We start from the raw sequence: 6,168 nt of genomic DNA on the forward strand, positions 1-6,168 counted from the left end.
GCCGAAATAGCTCAGTTGGGAGAGCGTTAGACTGAAGATCTAAAGGTCCCTGGTTCGATCCCGGGTTTCGGCAGCTGGTATTTAATTTTAGTCTGACGAGGGTCACACTTCCTAATATCCCCTCCACCCAAGGACTTTCCACAAACCCGTCTCAAACTCGCAGACGTGGGGTCGACCCACCCGCGGGGTAGAATCGCAGCAGGCCCCTTCCACATGTCGTCGGAGGCGCTGTTGCGCCTGCGCGATGTGTCCGTGTTGAGGTGGGGGCGCCTCTGCTGCTCTGAACTGAGAAGGTGGTCCAGGTGGGAGCTCGCCGCGGTCATGCCTGCCCTGGGGCTGCGAAAGACGTGTCCAAACATTCATTTGAGGTCAGAACTATGATTAAAAGAAAAAAAAAAAAGCTATCATAGTCTTTAACACACAGTAAACCGAGATGAACATTGAATATTTAATTGGGGCCTTTCATGGATGAGTATGTACATGTGTCATGCCCTTTTTATTAGCCTGGGATCATACTTTCACCTTTTCTATGGATCATGCTATAATATTATCTTATCTCAACTTGTTTGATGTTTAAAACTTGACCAGAAATACAACTGCTTGGCTTTGTCTCAGTTTCTACGTCGATATGCATCTCCCACAGTTACCCTTAATACCTGTTGAGATAGTGGATTGCCCTGCTGAGGAGTTCCTCGCTAGGGGGTCTCTAAGGAGTGAGTGCAGACAGCTGGAGGCGGCCATTTGGAAGAAGGCCAGCCAGTGGCCCACGGGGTGACGTCAGACTGCCAAATGAGAGGTAGGGTCCTGGCAAATTGTACCATGTGTTCCAGTGTTATCGTGACTAGGCTAAAGCATGGTCGGTAGGCCCAGATATATTATCCACAGCACAGTGAGCAAACCCAATCCCTGACAGACACCAGGTTCTAAGCACCAAGAATAACGGAAGTCACCAGTTATAAGGTCCTCTCTGGTTTCCAGGCATGCAGCTAGACATTGTTTATACATAATGCCCTTTGGCGTGACAGCAGTCCTTTAAAGTTGAAAACAAGTGACTATAAACGAATAAACGATGTTATTACATGTTACATTGCAATTAACATTATTATTATTATTAACATCGTTATTGCATGTTACAGATGCTAGTCTTGCTCTTGAGACAAGCCAGCGTGAGGCACGAGCCTGAGGGCAACACAAGCAGTGCTTCCACTACGCCCACCACGATCTACGAGGAGAATACTATCAATTAAATTCCTTCTTAAGAATTTCATACATAAATGCCGTATTTACATAGTTTTTCACCCTTCCCTCTCTCCCCTCCATAGAGAATTTTTTAAGATATTGTTTTATTATTGAGGCATTTGGTATAGGCATACAATACATTTATCCCACTGTGGTGGTTTCAATGAGAATTGAAGACACAGGCTCATATATTTGAATGCTTAGTCATCAGGGAGTGGATTGAGAGGATTAGATTGGCTAGGAGGTATGGTCTTGTTTGAAGTAAGTGTGGCCATGTTGGGAGGAAGTGTGCACTGGGGTGGGTTATTTCTCTCTCTCTCTTTCTCCCTCCCTCTCTCTCCTCCTGTGGTGGGGTTTCTCTCATCTCTCGTCTCTCTCTCTCTCTCTCTCTCTCTCTCTCTCTCTCTCTCTCTCTCTCTCTTTGACTGTAGATCCAGGTGTAACTCTCTCCTGTTTCAGGGCCATGCTTGCTGCCTTGCTTCCTGCCATGTGCCTTGAGAAAAATGGACTGACTCTCGGAAACTGTGAACAAGACAAAAAGGAGGCATGTGAGCTGGGGTGTGGCTTCAGATCAGGGGCTGAGACAGCTAGTACTCACCTTGACAAGTTAATAGGCACCAGTCAGGTGTTAAAGAAAGAGCTACAAGCTCCTTTTGCCAGAGATAATACAAGCCCCTGGTACAAGGACTATCGTGGGGTGGGGGTGGGGGATCAGACACTCCGTTACAGAATATTGCAGTTTTTTTGTATGACTTAGTTTATCTAAATATCTAAAATTTAAAGTGAGCGAAGATGAAGCTAGACAAATATTACTATGAACCTACATAGACCTTAGGAATTTATATATCCCGACTAACAAATATACCTTATTTGTCAAGCATCGGTTACTTATCTAAATTTTCTAGCAGATTGGTATTAACTTGTGGGAGGCTGTCATTGTATATATTTTCAACCTTCCCCAAAGCCCACAGAAAATGTCCCAAAGGGACAGGCACGATAGTGAGAATTATTAAAACTGAAAGCAAAAGGGTGCAGAATTGTGAGTCCAAGGTGCAAATGCCGGAGCGTTGCCCGGCAGCAACGGTTGCCCGGCAGCAACGGTTGCCCGGCAGCAACGGTCACCCTGTGGTCCGCGCCCAGCATCACCTGTCTTCAGACATCAACAATGAACACAGATAAAAATTGTTTGGTTTCCCCTATTATAGAGACTATCTACAGAGAGTGCCCTTGCAGAGAGTCCTTTTGATTTACATGAAGATACAAAAAAATGTGTGTGTGTGCGTGTGTGTGTGTGCGTGTGTGTGTGTGCGTGTGTGTGTGTGTGCGTGTGTGTGCGTGTGCGCGTGTGTGTGTGTGTGCATGCGTGTGTGTGTGTGTGTGTGTGTAGGTCCAAAAATGTGAGCCCATTCCAACTCGTCTGAAGGTCAGAGAGCTTGAGGTTGCTCAAAGTTGTTGACAAGTGTGACTCCACACCCTGACCTAGGGTGTGGTTACTTGGTGTTTTAAACATTAAGATGGCCCATACAGGTAGATCCACTCCACCCTGACCAAAGGTCAGAGAATTCTAGCACACTTCTGCCCCTTCTTTTGAATGAGGAGGTTTGACCTAGGGAGTGGCTGCCTTCAGGATACTTGGTGTTAGGTAGGAGTAACCTCTTAAAAGCTTGCTAGAGTTTTGCAGGGTCCAGAAATTTTGCACTAGTGGTAAGAATAGCATTTTTTAAAAAGTGGCTTCCCTCATGTTCTTTGTCATGTAAGATAAAAATCACCGGCTGCTTTGTCCCTGGAGACATTGTTGAAAAGTTTCTAAACCCCATAAGCTTCTCTACCAATGCAATAATTCAAATCAGACCAAATCAAACCAAATTAGAAAAAGCTCAGGTTTAATAGATACAAAAGCTCCCCGATGGCTTTCCAACCCCTCAGAAAGTATACGGGAAAGAAAGACCAGAAAACCATGTGTTTGTTCTGGTGGGCAGTTTAAATACCTTGTGGGAGTGGTCTTCAGCATCTCTGGGGAGGGGTTCATGATTTGGTGGGCTTTCTCAGGGGCAGAGTCTGGACTGAGGCAACTCCCAGGGGAAGGAGTTTGGGATGGATCCTCCAACCAAACATCCCAGACTCTTTGGGTATAAAGACGCCGGCTCAAGTCTGGCTACTTTATCTCTGACATTTTTTGTTTGTTTTGGGGACACTTTTTCTGATGGGTTGCCACATCCAATTTTGATATGATAGTTTTTGCTCGATCTTATTGTACTTTATGTTGGCATGTAGGTTGTCATCTCTTTTCTTAACAGTCTTTGATTGATTCTTTGGCTGTTTCACTTCATGCATCCCAATCCCACCTGTCTCTCAGTACCTCCATATTCACCCCTTACTCCCCATCTTGTCCTTCACCAAAGAAAGCTAAAATCATATTAATCAAAAATGAAACAAACAAACAGAAAACCACTTCACTTTTCCGTCTTTCCAACACCTCTTCGTTTGTCTTAGTGGTAAGCAGTGGACCCTTGTGTTTGTTAAGCTTTACTTGCAGACGCTCACTGTAATAGTTGTTAGTCTGGTTCAGTGCCTGGCTTCTGCTACATCATCAGCACCCTTACCACCAGTCCTCTCAGAGATCCTGCTGTTGTCCCAAGTCATGGAGTTCCTGTGGCTGTGGTTCTGAAGGATCAGCCCCTTTATGCAACTCCAGCAGGTCATTTAGAAGGGATAGATGTCGGGGTGGGCCTATTCACAGCCCCGGATGTGGTCAGTTCAGGTTACTGGGACCACCTCCCTCAGGTGAGGGGGTGGAGCTCCCTTTTCTATGCCCCTGCCTTCAGCGTCAGCTCTCCCATGCCAGAGGCTACTCAGATCAGCATAGCCCCAGTGATAGCATGGCCCTCTTAGGTGGTGGCCCAGATCCCCGCCACCCTCATGGCCTTCGATGGTAACAGGAGATACGAACATCAACACAGACCCTGGCTGTGGTAGGATCACAGACCCAGACATGGCTCTAGACTGCAGATCAGGTCCATATGCCATCCCGGGTGGCAGCTCCCAGAGCTGGATCTTGGGAGTCATTTTGAAGTACAGACAAACTGTTTGAAGTTGGAGTGTGGAGTATTTCCTGGTGTGGGAGGTTCTTCTGTCTATGTTATATGTTGCTTTTATTGTTTAATGAATAAAGAAACTGCTTTAGACCTATAGCAGTGCAGAACTTAGCTAGGCAGGAAAACTAAGCTAAATGCTAGGAGAAAGAAGGGCAGAGTCAGAGAGAAGCCATGTAGCCCTGTCAGAGACGGATGCCGGAACTTTAGCCAATAAGCCACAGCCACGTGGCAATACACAGATTAATAAAAATGGGTTAAATTAATATATATGAGTTAGCCAATAAGAAGCTAGAGCTAATGGGCCAAGCAGTGATTTAATTAATACAGTTTCTGTGTGATTATTTTGGGGTTAAGCGGCCAGGAACCAACAAGCAGCCTCCTCCTACAATTTCAAGCTAACAATGAGAAGTTGGATTGACTTTGGTTTGTACAGCCTCTGTGGGAGTAACAGGAGATGTGTTTTATCCCCTAAGAAAGGCAACATAGGCCATGCTGTGCCATTTAAAATACGAACATAACAGCAGTGCTTCTATGCAGCACAGTATACTTTAGTGGACTGAGGGAGTGGAATAATTCAAGAGATTTCTGGCTTTGGGGCCAGCATTTATTGAGGATCTCTGGTCTGTCAGGGTTCCTCATCTGCTTGATCTCATAGGCCCTGTCAACTTTCTGGGGTTTTCCAAAATAAGCTGACACTAGACCAAGATATGCTCCTATAACTTTTAGAGGAAGAAAAAAAAATGTGCAAAATCTCAAAATGCAACTTTTGTCATTCCTCACTGAAAGGTCACAAAACAGACAGTAGTTCAGCGTGGGCTCTGCTTGCACACTCTGCCCTACTTGTATAAAACTTTGAGCCAGCCTGACTAAAGGGTACCAAGGCAGGAGAAACTGGGCTGGAGCAGGGACACCTGTCTCAAGGGATAAAGCTGGCAGTGTACCTGCGTGTCCCTCCCTCTCATCCTACGCAGTTAGAGTCAGTGACCGCAGCCAGTTCCCTGACACCCCTGCTGGGCTTTGGGCTGTGTAACCTTACCGGAAGGAGCTACAGACCACACCAATTCCCCATGACACATTAAACACGGTGTCTATCGAGAATTCTTTGCTGTAGCTGGCACTTGTATCACTTTCTTTCTTGTTGATGAACGCATGACCCATAAAAGCCACTTAAGGGAGGGCATATTTTCCTGACTCACAGTTTGAGGATTCAGTCCATCATGGAGGGCAGGTGCCTACAGCAGGTGCTTGAGGAAGCTGGTCATAAAACGTCTATAGTCAAGAAGCAGGGTGACAAGTTCTGGCTGTCGTCTTTGTATTTGGTCCAGGGTCCCAGCCGATGGAGTGGTACCATCCACCCTTGCTGGGGACCTTCTCAGCTTCGACTAGGGCCATTTAATGAATCCCTCATGGTCACGCCCAGAAACTAACCTAATCTAGAAATTCCCTGAGGTGTGTGCAGACCTGTATCCCTAGGTGATTATAAGTCCCGAAAGGTGGGCATTTAATACAGTCCATTACACTGACTGTGCCCTGGCTGGCTTCTGGTTTGTAACTGAAGCTCTTTCTTGGAAGGAACAATCTGGAAGTAAATAACACTATACATGTGTTTTTTTGGGGGGAGATAATTATTATCTCATTTTATTGAATTTAAACCCACAGATCAACTCCAGAACTCTTTTTACCTTTCTTCTTCCTCTCCTAAGGTATTACCCAGGTTTTGTCTACAGATCTGCAGACTCTGGGGTTAGGTAGGAAGACTATTAAAGTATTAGTTATTTTTCTCATCATCGTGGCAAAATTCCTGGATAAAGCAACCTAAGGAAGGAGGCATTTG

At 45.6% G+C, this 6,168-nt stretch overlaps 1 non-coding gene across 1 annotated transcript; it reads left to right on the forward strand.

Moving 5' to 3' along the window:
* On the forward strand, positions 1–73 carry Trnaf-gaa. Its single transcript has one exon. It is a non-coding gene; the product is annotated as a tRNA-Phe (tRNA).
* The last annotated feature ends 6,095 nt before the right edge of the window (positions 74–6,168 follow it).

Source organism: Arvicola amphibius, chromosome 13 (genome assembly GCF_903992535.2).
Source record: "Arvicola amphibius chromosome 13, mArvAmp1.2, whole genome shotgun sequence".
Classification (NCBI taxonomy): Eukaryota; Metazoa; Chordata; class Mammalia; order Rodentia; family Cricetidae; genus Arvicola; species Arvicola amphibius.